We start from the raw sequence: 13,568 nt of genomic DNA, 5'->3' as shown, positions 1-13,568 counted from the left end.
ATTCCCCCCAATGCTGGTTTGTTTACATGCGATACATACCTCGGAATGTTTTGCATGCACTGGTTTCTCGTAGGACCGGTCGGAGTGGGAGATACATGCGGTTCACGGAAGCAAAATTAACCCTAACCCTAACCCTAAAGAAACTACTGTCAATGTTAGGGAGTAGGAGAGTGTTTTCTTTTTTGCCGTTGTCAAGATCCATGTATTTGTCAATTACAGTTTAGAAGTTCTAACAACTTTGTGACATGAATGAAATCCACTGTGTTTTATTCATTTTACCATTTTGTAAAGAATTTTACCATAATGCCTGTTGTCGCTAATTTGCATCATACCTAAATTTATATCTATTCCATATGCTATAGACAAATTAACAATCTCAACTTAATTTAGCATCAGCTTGGAGCCAGAAACACACATAATATTTTGTTTATATAATTGTGAATAAATTCAGGCGTCAGGGGGTTAAATACAAATATCGGAATACTTCTTTCACCGCTGTCCGCTACACAGAAACCCATCACCTGTCTCTTCCGACACCAACACGGTGGCTTCACGAACATCCATCTGTAATAGATTATTTAACAGCTGGAGAGTTGACCCCATTACAGGGATTGTTAAAGAGCTGTACCTTTCTGTGGTTTGTTACTGACATGAGCACGGTTACCGCCGTGTTTAATTAATCACGGTACTTAGCAAACACAGTTACCTCTGACATCTAGCTAACGGAGCGTTGAACTCGCAGCTCAGGGGGAATTACCATTCTGCTGTTTTCATCCACCTGATGTCGGGCCTGCTAACACACGTCTGTATTTATTCACAACTAATCTCACATTTGAATCATTTACAGCAGCCACACTAGCTTCTTTGTCTTATCCACGTTACGTGCAAATGTAGGGCTTGGCGATATGGGGAAAATTTAAATATCACTATAGTCTTATATCTATTTTTTTTGGGATAAATAACCATCAATAATGTGGTGAACAGTTTCAAGTGAAATTACATTACAGAGAAAAAATAAATACTTTGACTTTGAGGGGTTGAGGCAGAGACAAGAACGAGACTTTCAGGGGTTGAGATCGAGACAAGACCGAGACTTTGAGGGGTTGAGGCCAAGACAAGACCGAGACTTTGAGGGGTTGAGATCGAGACAAGACCGAGACTTTGAGGGGTTGAGACCGAGTCAAGACCGAGACTTTGAGGGGTTGAGACCGAGTCAAGACCGAGACTTTGAGGGGTTGAGACCGAGTCAAGACCGAGACTTTGAGGGGTTGAGACCGAGTCAAGACCGAGACTTTGAGGGGTTGAGACCGAGTCAAGACCGAGACTTTGAGGGGTTGAGATCGAGACAAGACCGAGACTTTGAGGGGTTGAGACCGAGACAAGAACGAGACTTTGAGGGGTTGAGACTGAGACAAGAACGAGACCAGATCCAGTGTGAGTCCCACACTGCATGACACGATAAAATGGGGAAAAAAAGGCTAACCATATGCACTCCTCAAATTGATCTGGAAGCTCTACAGCTCCATAAGAAAACACCCACAGAAAACAAATTAAGATTCTTCTTCATTCACCTCTTTTTTGCCATAAGTGACAAATGGCAAAAAAAAGTCTTCCACTGTGAAGTTGAGCCTACAAGCAGAGTCTCAGAACTGAACTGTACAGAAGTGCAAAACATTGCATGATGTTCCTTTATATCCTGTGTCTAGTGCACAGGGTCTTACTTTCTCCGACTCCTCGCACTCTCAGCTGAGTGGGAGGAAAGAACTTACAAAACACCTCGCTGCCTGCAGGCATGCGGTTTCATATTGTAGTTCTTGAAAAGAAAAGTCTTTTTTCCTCTGTCTGTCTCTGTCTGTCTCTCTCAGACAGCCGTCATCATCATCTATTCTTCTGTGTTTTAATCCAAGCCTCTGTGACTGGCAGGCTCATTACAGCCAGGCTTCAAGCGCTGACGAAGGGAAAGAATCGTCGGCGCCGCCGCCGTGACAAGTATAGACCACGGACACATTACAAAGTTTCTATACCAGAGAGGTTTGCAGCGTGTGTGTGTGTGTGTAAGTGTGTGAGTTTTATGACAACCGTGGCAATGAAATCCCCTCAGACCAACTATATTAAAGCAGTAGTAAGACTGTGTATGACCTACATTATATAAGAACGAGAGAGTGTGTGTGTGTTGGGTAGATGAAGCCTTAAGTCTACTTTTCACACGCCGCTGGTCGTCCTGACACGTGTAATCAGTCTTCTGACTGGACGCTCTGCAGCAGAAAGGACGCAAGCCGTCGTAAAGTAAAAGCAACTTTCTGCAACATCAGAGACAGACAGTTTTACCACAGTGCTTGTGTATGTGTTTGTTCCGAAAGTGGTACAATCTGAAGTTACAAAAAGTCCAAAGTAAAGCAACTTTCTGTAACATCAGAGAAAGATTTGTGTGAGGGGGTTGAGACCAAGATAAGACCAAGACGTTGAGGGGTTGAGGTTAGGGTTAGGTGTCTTGAAGTCAACGGTCGCAGCGCTGCCTGGAAGTGGACTTTGGGGGCTTAAAACACCATTGAGTGCGGGAGTTTCTTTGCACTTTTTGACCTACTCATCCCTCTCTGGCGCACCTGTCTCCCGTTATAGATGTGCATCTGTTATAAAAAAAAAAGGTAAAACTTCTCGTGACAGTAAACTGAATATCTTTGAGTTGTGCACAAAACAAGATATTTGAGGATGTCATAAAAATAAATTGACATATTTGCTGCCCATAATAAAAAAAATATAATTACAAAAACCAAGTCACAACAAACAACAAAAAAGTAACAAGAACAAGAAAAAAACAAACAACAAGAAAACCATCACTAAGAAAAACTGCTAACACAGAGTCTTGCGCCTTAAATCGCAGACCACACGTAGAGAGCAGCATTCCACAGCCTAGGAGACTGCTTGAAACCGCACTAGTTTTAAAATTAGTGCGGAAAAGTACATAAATAACTCTCATATCATCTGTACCAGTGGTTCTCAAGCTTTTTTCAATAATGTTCCCCCTTTGAACAGTTTCTTTAAGCCATGTACCCCCTACCAGCACAAATAATTTTTGGTATAAAAAAAAAAGTCTCTATAAAGAGGAAGAATACAGCGATGTCAGCGATAAATTTGCTAAACAACAGCCTTGGACCTGGAAATCAGTTAAATGCTGATGAAGAAAGGCAATAAAGGTCGAAAATAGTAACAAAAACTTCAAAAGAAGAGACACAAACTTCAAAAAAGCCATAAAACTTTGACAAAAAAAGACAGTAGAAAGAAGGAAGGCAACACTAGGGTGACAAAAGTGAGGAATAATTCCAAAAAGCAAGAAACTTTGAAAAAAGAGAGGAAAAACTTCGAAGAAAAAAAAAAAGACAGTAGAAAAAAAGGAAGGAAGAAAGGGAAGAATAGATCAAAACAAATGACAAAACCTTCAAAAAAAGGTGACAAACTTTAAAAACAGCGACAAAAACTTAGAAGTAAGAAGTAACTACAGCCTTGTAACTGAAAAACATGTTGCAAAAAATCGGACGTACCCCCTGCAGTCCTCCAGAGTACCCCTAGGGGGACACGTACCCCTTGCAGTCCTCCGGAGTACCCCTAGGGGGACACGTATCCCCTGCAGTCCTCCAGAGTACCCCTAGGGGGACACGTATCCCCTTTTGAGAAAACACTGCTCTATAACACATGTTGTGTTTGGGCCGCTTTTCGAGCCGCAAACTGTTTGCTTAGACACCTTTTCAGGTTGTGTTCTTGTATAAACCAAACCGGAGTTTGAATGAGGGCATTTTTTTTAACAATCCCTAACCCTTACCAACCCAGGGGAAATCGCTTGTTGCTCAATGGTTGTTGTACTTACTCTTAAGGTTTGCTCTGGTGGAGATATTCGCTTGCTTTTGTTATTTATTGGCGAGCCCGTTCCCGCGCTGACAGCTACGTATATCAATGAATGCTGTTTACACGGTGTGTATTACTGGGAAGATTGTTTTCCCAACGCGCCGCCTGAACAAAAGACTGAATATATTACGGAGATCATTTTTCAGTGGCAACACTTACTTCCAGACTGAAAAGATGGATTTTTTTTTTCCATAAACATACGTCATTCATCCAGGAGATGTCCTGCTGAGGCGAGTGCGGGATGTTTTTCTTTCTGTGAGGAGAAGAAGAAGCAGAGGAGGACGTGAGAGAGCTGAACAGTATCAAACATTATGCTCATCAGCAGTTGATTTGCCAATTAAAATTATGCGTGTGAAGCGGATGGCCTACAGGCTGGTTTCATTTCCATAAAGCTGAACACAAGCAGAGAGCAGAACAATCAGTTACACTTTACTTGACGGTATAAGAGTGATATGACATTGTGTGAACGTTTCATAAACATTATAAACAAGTCATAAAGGTTTATGACATAACGCTTCTTTTAGTAAGTGTCAATCAATCAAAACTGGGCTTTTTGTTGTTGCTTTTTTACGTTTTTGTCGCATTTTTCGAAATTTTTGCCGCTTTTTTTATGTTTTATGATGCTTATTTTGGAAAAATATTCATGTTTTTGTTGCCTTTTTCGTGGTCTTTTTGGAAAAAAATGTCAACATTTTTGTCACCTTGCTGGATTTAAAGAAAATAAATTTTGTTGCTTCTTTTGGAATTTTTGACGCCTTTTCAAGTTTGTTTTTTTGACAATTGTTTTGAGTGTTTTTGTCACCTTTTTTTCTCAATAAATGCAGAGATGTCCCGGGACCATGCTAGATAGTTGAAGATCTCAAACCCCCCCCCCCCAAAGTTACGCCCTTGGTTGACAGACCAATGGAGGATTCACAGATTCTTGGGGTTGGGATTTAAAGATATAATATGTTACTCTCTAAAAAAAAGGACTCAATCTGTGTTCTGTATGTTGTTGACTTGTGTGCTTACATTTTCCAAAATGTTTCCAATAACGTTTCCCAATAATGTTTTCCAATAATCTTCAAACCTAAAGAAATCTGTCATTTTATCGGAGGTAACGCTCCGTTACATTTGGTCACCTGTCGATGGTGTTGTATTGTCGATTTGTGTTATTTGTGTTGTATTGTGATTGTATCGTATTGTACTGTACTGTACTAATAGTATTGTACTGTGTGGTGACTGTTTTTTAGGTACCTGGCTGAAAAGACACCTTAATTTCCCCGCTGGGGATTAATAAAGTCATCCATCCATCCATCCATCCATCCATCTACCTACCTACCTACCTACCTATCCATCCATCCATCCATCCATCCATCCAACCAACCAAAATAATAAAATAACTGCACAGTCGTCCATGTGGACGGACAAACCTCAGCTGTAGCCGTGAGCCTTTAAGAAAAATGTCTCCTTTTGAAATCAGCAAAAGCTCGATTTCTGCCTGTCTTGTGTTGGCTGTTTGATCACATCTGATAGATGAGTAAAAGCTCACTGCAGTTTGCCAGCAGTAGACAAAAATAATGATATTGTTTTCCGGGTGTGTAGGCTAACATAAAATCAGATCCTTTTGATGTCTGACTAAAATAGGCCCGTACAGTTTCTAAAGCTGATATCTGTGCCAAAAAAATTAACGTGAGCTAAATTCGTACCCGCCTTGTAAACATATAAAAGCTGCACATTTGTGTGTGCCGGAGCTTCACCGCCTTGACACATCCCAAAATGTTGAGGATTATCTTGATGTCTGTGCAAGCTTCCCTCCGCAACAAAAAGTCCCCCGTGGTGCGTTTCCCATTGTGTGTTGTGTTCACTGACAGTAAATGACGTACGTGGTGGTGGCGAGTAGAGCGTCTTTCCCAGCGGCTTTGTCAGTCAACATTATTGTGAATCAGCAGGATTGTTGGACGTTTAACTGCAAATGCCAAGTCCTAAATAATTTCCAGCATTTCAAATGGTTATATAAGCCGATGCATTGTGGGGACTTTTTTTTTAATACTTTATTTTCGTTTTTTCAGTTTACAAGAACAAGAACAAACACAAACAAACAACCTCCCCATCCCCAAAATGATGCTCCAATTTTTTAAAGTAGGTATACAATGTTTCAAGGTCAGTCACATTCCAATAACACATTATCCACATAATCTAGATAGGGCTGCCAAATTTTAATAAAGGTGTTGTATTCCTTTCTAAGGTCATATGTTATTTTTTCCATAGTGCATTGCGGGGACTTTGATCACACTGCTTTATGGGGACTTTGATCACACACTGCTTTGTCGGGACTTTGACCACACACTGCTTTGTCGGGGCTTTGATCACAGCCGGCCTAACTATCTCCAGAGTTAAACTTCACACACTATCACCTCTAAAGCTTGGATATACTCGTGCGCAACATCGTGGTGTGGGCCTCCGTAGATGGCGCTCGCTCTACGGGCATGCACGGAGACGTTTATGCTCAACACGTTGTTTGTTGTGGCTACCATAGACCTTGCTTAAAGGTCCCATGGCATGAAAATTTTACTTTATGAGGTTTTTTAACATTAATATGAGTTCCCCCAGCCTGTCTATGGTCCCCCAGTGGCTAGAAATGGCGATAGGTGTAAACCGAGCCCTGGGTATCCTGCTCTGCCTTTGAGAAAATGAAAGCTCAGATGAGCCGTTTTGGAATCTGCTTGTTATGAGGTCATAACAAGCAAGGTTACCTCCCCTTTCTCTGCTTTGCCCGCCCAGAGAATTTGGCCAACCCATGAGAGAGAGGCATCATGGCTTTCAAACGAGAAAAGTGGCAGTTGGTCAAGGCCACACCCCCACCATCCACCTTGCCCCTCCCACTCTCCTCCTCAATAGCTTCAGACACAGAAATGGCACATCCTAAGGTAAGCTCATTGTAGGACTGGCTCTAGTGGCTGTATTTCTACACCAAAGCTTAATTTCGGGAAAGAGACTTCAGATACAGTATTAGGGGACCACTAAGGTCTATATAAAAGCATCCAAAGAGCACCATGTCATAGGACCTTTAAAGCTCACTAAAGCCCCTTTAACAATGGATAAAAAAAACACTAACAACTTGCTTTCACCTCCAGTGGGAAAGGTTACAATCAGCATTCATTCTCAGGACAAATGACTCACAGTAGTCACGGCTATCCATCGTCTCCAGCTCTGATTGGCAGTGATGGAAACATGACACCAGGGTGGAAACGCTAACTTTCACCCTTTGTCATCTCAGCCACAAATTCCGTCCATCTCCGCCCAAGCAGCGCTGGAACATCGTTCCAAATTAGTCGACACCGACTTTAAAAGAGAGACTAAATAAAGGTGACACATTTAGCCGATGGCCGACCGTTGACAGAAAACCCCGTCGATATGATCAGTTGCGTCCCCGAGGTCCAAAAAACTGCCGCGGGACACACTCACCCGACACCAATTTGAGAAACGTAATACATCTTGATAACAGCAGGCGGCGCTACTCTGTATTGTCGCCCAAGAAATGAAAACCGTAAAATTCCGCAACATCTTCTTCTTCTTCTTCTTTAGGAATTTACGGCAGCCGGTGACAGAACATCCCTCCAGCCCTACCTTTTCGCTAGTGAAGTACGCGGCGCAACCAATGGGCGCTACTCTGTGTTGTTGCCCAAGAAATAAAAACCGGCAGCTGATAGGACGAACGAGTCACATTGGTCTGTTTTCTCCGGAAATTCAAAGCCAGAGTGTCATGGCGACCGTTCAGAATACAATCTCATATTGTACTAAAATAGTTCACTGAAAAGTGTTTCTGAAAACATTTTAAGCGTGAAATAGGCCATCCAGTTGCTGAATCTGTCTTCATTATAGATCGACAAAGGTCAGTTTAAAAGATTTCCATCAGATTTTGAGAGACTCTAGTCACCTCATTCCGCTCGTTATTTCCGGGTGAGTCCCGACGGCCCTGCCGCCGACCGAACGTGTCAGGTCGGCCAAAATGAACGCCGACAGCCCCCCAGACTGATGACGGCACGGGACATATCGAACATATTTGAGTCACTGACCTCGCCAGACTGTCCCAAGGCCGACAATCAGCCTGGAGTGTCAGCGCCCTAAGTTACAGGTAAAAAAAAGAAATAACCGCCGTAATATTGTCACCTACCTCCATGCTGCTTTCTACTGTTAACTAACTCTGTTTTCTGGCACGTCTGGGGCGAATGTAACACACCAGAAGAAAGAAACAGAAAGGCTACCTGCATATACACGCACATTTTGGAGCAAATGGGGTTTATTTAACACGTTTATAGGTACCTGAGAAATGGAGCAAATCCATCCCCGTTATTCAAGTAGGAAGAGCTTTGTGATAACGGGCATTTTTGCAGTGTGAGAAACTGTCGTGTTACACTCGGTGTTCACTCTAATTCAATTCAATAGTTCCTCTTTTTGCAAACTCAACACTAACACAAACATCAGGATAGATGCACTGTATCACACTGGCCCTGGTAAGCTCTGCAGGGAATTGATTTTAAAACCTTGTATTAAACGACAGCTGCTAATGTTGCTGCCAACAACATTACCGCCTCTCGGCAGTACCGCCATGAGAGTGTGAATCCTTTCTTAGTCCAGAGGGATCAGCTTGGTGTTCTGATTGATTGACTTTTTCAGAGTTAAAGGTCCACAAATCCGAAATGTGGATGCCTCTTTGCCTTGAAAAAAAAATTGGAAAATTGTTAACAAAGTTTCAAACTAGTTGTTGCAGCTCCTCACAATTCAGCATCAGCTATTTCTCTACTTCTTCCTTAAATTTAAAGAAATTTTTCAGTTTTTTCAGCCTGCTGGATATATATATAAATTTTAACAGAATAACTGAAATATGGTAAAATATGTGACCAAGACTAGATTTGAAGGACCTTTAACCCTCTGAAGTTGAAGGGCATTTTTAGATATATTCTTGAATTCTCCTTTTAAAGGTCCTATGACATGCTGCTTTTTGGATGCTTTTATATAGGCCTTAATGGTCCCCTAATACTGTATCTGAAGTCTCTTTTATATAGACCTTAGTGGTCCCCTAATACTGTATCTGAAGTCTCTTTTATATAGACCTTAGTGGTCCCCTAATACTGTATCTGAAGTCTCTTTCCAGAAATTCAGCCTTGGTGCAGAATTACAGCCACTAGAGCGGAGAGAGGGGGGCAAGGTGGAGGGTGGTGGTGTGGCCTTAACCAGCTTGCCATGGGCAAAGCAGAGAAAGTAGAGGTAACCTTTCCCCTTATGACGACATATAGAGAAGATTCCTGATTGGCCCATCTGAGCTTTCATTTTCTCAAAGGCAGAGCAGGATACCCAGGGCTTGGTTTACACCTATCCCCATTTCTAGCAACTCAGGGACCATAGGCAGACTGGGGGAACTCATATTAACGTTAAAAGACCTCATAAAGTGAAATTTTCATGCCATGGGACCTTTAAGGGAATTTGCATATAACTGTGTGTTTCGTATCAAAATGCTCAGAACAAACTCAGCTTTCCGTATAGTGATGCCCCAAATAGTTCCAGAGCAATGTGTAAAGAGATAATTTGGCCCTAAAGCAGAAATATTTCTCAAATCTCACAAATAAACATACCCACACTCAACTGTTTTGGTGCTTAAAATGAGTTTACAAAAGTATTGGGTTTACAAAAGAAACGTACTATATGAATAAAATGGTAAATAACTCGCTGGTGCGTCTTTTGTCCTCAGAGGATTAATCAATACAACAATCTTTTATTTGTTAAAAATTTGTTGGACACTTTCTTTAGACTTCTCATAAAAACTATGTGCTATTTCCAAGATAGTTAAAACACAATTATAACCTGAACTCCATCCATCATCCCCTTTTCAATTACAAGATGTTGTGACAGACAGATGGAGTGCATAACAAAAGTTGTTTGGGTAATGGTACAAAATACAAAAAAGGCAATAGCAAACCAATATAAATGTAGAGTAGCAGCTGTGTATGTCATGGTGGCACTCCAAATGTCTGTTGATGTTTTTCTTATTATGTGTCATATTCAAAACTAAATTCTGTTCCAGGCTGAGGTGGATAATTTGTTTTCATAGTTTCCATTCGTCACAGGAGAAGGAGGAGGAATGAGAACAGAATACTGAGAGGGGAGGTAGAGAAGTGAAAAATGTGTGCGTCATGTCTGATGTATGTAGAAGACGTTAAGTAAGTAAGTAAAGTTTATTTGTTACTTTCACAGATAAAATCGCAAAGTGCTTCACAAGAAAATATAATACAAAACAACAAATTAACATTTAAATACAAATAGAAAACATTACAAACAATCACAAAGACCCCTCCACTAACTATAAGCCTCCTTGAATAGCAGCATCTTCATTTGCTTTTTAAAAGATTCAACAGATTTCACTCAATGTAGAGAGGGAGGCAAGACATTCCACAGCCTAGGAGCCACTGCTTGGAATGATCGATCCCGTCTAGTTTTAAAATGAGCGCGGGGATCCACTAATAGCCTCTGACCTAATAAATAGGTAAGAGGCATTTAATGTTAAATGCTGTGCATCATTGGAGGATTGGGGTTAAATATAGTCTCGCTTTCCCAGACCCTCATCCAAAGCACGCTGGAGGAGGGTCTGGCTACTCCACACAGCATTCTGGGATAGAAGGAAAACATGCTCTGGTTTATTGCCATTTCTTTAAACCAATCACAATCGTCTTGGGCGGTGCTAAGCACCGGAGAAAAGCCAAGCAAAATAGGCTCGGGAAGGAACTTGTTTTGGTGGAACATGTGTACATTTAAAAGTTGTTTTAGTCATGCAACAGAAAACTCAGATTGGATAGATAATCTAGCTAGCTGTCTGGATTTACCCTGCAGAGATCTGAGGAGCAGTTAACCATAGTCCTCAGAAATCCACCGGAGGTTAGAACGCCAACACAAAGTAAGCCCAAGGCAACGAATATCCAGCCTAAATGAGTGAAATCCAGCAGATTTTCCAGCATGAACGGAGCACATCCCGGAAGTGGAACGTCGTGGATATAGACTAGGTTGAATATAACCACGGAGGAAAGCAGGGAGGAGATGTGACTCGATTTGTAATGCAGATGTGAAGGAATGTATGAGCGGGGTAGAGGTGAACAAATGATTAAAAAAAACATCAGTGTTTCATATTTTTAGCTCCAGTAATGAACGACATGCAAGTTTAACATCAAATTGTCTTTGAAATTATTAAAACTAACCTGTCGATCCCTCTGTTATATCGATAATGTGAAAATACAGACAAACAGACAGACAAAGGAATGAAATTATTTGCTCTATTTTTAACCAAGTTTGCATTCGTGACTTTTTCACTTGACTCATGCTTTCTATATTCTTGTTGCACTCAACAGCACTACTGTGATTGTTTTAGTCGTGTTAGCAGTGGCACTGGCAGTCCGTCGCTCCAACCAGGTTGGTCTTTAAAGCCCAGTTCAGACAAAAGATACACAACCGGACCAGTTGAAAATTGCAACTACTTGCAAATCTCCGGTCTGCAGCGTTATGAAAGCTGCCAATTCAAACCAATGCGACGAGACAAGACGGTGTATCACCTCCTTAACAACAACTCTTTGTACTTCCGTCCTAACTTCCGACTATCAGGCTTTTTGTAGCTAAATATATAATTTGTTGCGTCTAAATATGAAAGTGGATAATGTTAGTGATAGTGAGATGTTTGCTACAGTTACAGTTCTAGCAACATGACATCATGACTTTGCGTAAACATACTAAAGCGTGGCGTGTTATCTGTACGCATTTTGAGCTATCCGCGTGTATGTCTACGCTGTATACAGCGGACATAAACATACACGCCACAATATAAGTCAATGGACGCCAAACGGCGTTGAATAACACGCCAAAAATGGCATACAAATTGGCGTGTCATAGCCTACATACGCCACCTCATGAGATCAGTCTGGTTCTAGTGATGAATTGGCGAGAACACGTCATGCTATCAAATTACATATTAGTGTCCCTGACACTTTTGGGGTTCTGTACTTATACACATTATCCAAAAACATTGAATATATGTACTGCATATAGGCAAAAATCTATACTTATTAGTGAAAAGATAATTCCCTTACATTCAGCCTTCAATGCCTTTAAAATGAAGAGCATCTGCCTTTTAAATGAAGCAATAAGGACTACATACAAATGTCCCTTTTAAAAAGTGACCATTACTTAGTCATTCTGCAAGAGTATGCTTCCTATCAATGGTACAATATTATTTGAGGAAATTCCCCATACACACTTAGATATTAAAGCCAGTTTACTGACAGTGTTACTGGCATTTAATCTTCATCCCCTTGACGTTCAGTTGGGAAAAACCAATCATGTTCTCATCACTTCAGACTAATCAAATATTCGTCCGGTTTGACTTTGGTTTAAATAGATGTGCATACATTAGGGAAATCTCTGGCATTGCTCTTGATGGCTTCAGTTAACTATAGGACTGCAGAAGATGTTGAGAAAGTAATTAATTACAGGCAGACAGGTTGGTTACAAGTCTGATTATCACAGTGTAGTGTTTCTCTGTTATCTGATATGTAGGTGTCGTTTATATTTAGGAATTATCTACATACTAGTTATATACAAATAGCAATTCAGGTTACTGTCACACAGGATTGCAGAAAATAGAAAATAGTCACATTTAAGAAGCTGGAATCAGAGAACTTGTACTTTTTTCATTCAAAAATTGACTTGAACCAATTAATAGATTATCAGAGTAGTTGCTGATTATATTAAAACTTTAGTGCGTAACTTTTTGATATTAATGAACGTCCGTTATTACTAATTAAGAATATCAGCTCCACACAACTCTCTCTGTATTTGTCAGTATGGCTATGTTCAGAAGATTGTGGCCTCCGGCAACTTTCCCGCTTGGAAACTCAGAAGTCAGAAGATAATGACCTCTTCTGAAGAGTCCATCATGTTTTTTTAATCCTCCGTGTTCCTTGGCTACTAGCAACTGTGTGGAGGAGGGGTGGGGGGGTGGGGGGTGCATGATCACGGAAGGCTTGTATCATGTGGATGCGTCAACAGTGGTGTTGTCATTTCTTAGAATTCCTCATGGGGGCGACAGAAACTACGCACTATAGCTTTAATAGTTGACAATCGATAAATCTTTGCAGCTCTACACTGCCACCATTTCTATCTATGCTTAACTAACCTTTAGTTAAGATGATTTTGTCAAACCACTGTTGCCAAGATCAAGAGTGAACTTTGGTGCTCAAATTCATGTTCTAATATACTCATGTTGTGTTGCGTTTTGATGGGTGCATACAAAACAACCTTGCTGAAGAGACAGAAATACGGAAATGAAGAATCAAGTGGGAAGAAAGACACAAGACACAAGGGCTGTTTAAATTTGTTCTCAAGGGCTCGCAGATTGGTCAACTGGGAAATGTAGAGAGGACTTGGTTGGGGGAAAGATGAATGTTACAATACATCTGGGGCACGTTCAATCTCAAAATGGTGTGCACCGTTTTTCTATGGTTTCCTGGTTGAACAACACGTTTCCTCGGAACGATGTTTGGAGTTATGTTTTCTCTCGTGTTGGTGGGCGTGCCACTCATTTATTGGTTGTGTCACAGTTGATACCCAATCAGCAGAGACGTGTCTGTAAACTCGTAATAAAAAGG

This window comes from Perca fluviatilis, chromosome 14, assembly GCF_010015445.1.
Source record: "Perca fluviatilis chromosome 14, GENO_Pfluv_1.0, whole genome shotgun sequence".
Lineage (NCBI taxonomy): Eukaryota > Metazoa > Chordata > Actinopteri > Perciformes > Percidae > Perca > Perca fluviatilis.
The sequence above is the reverse complement of the archived record's forward strand: the minus strand, read 5'-3'. Positions refer to the sequence as shown.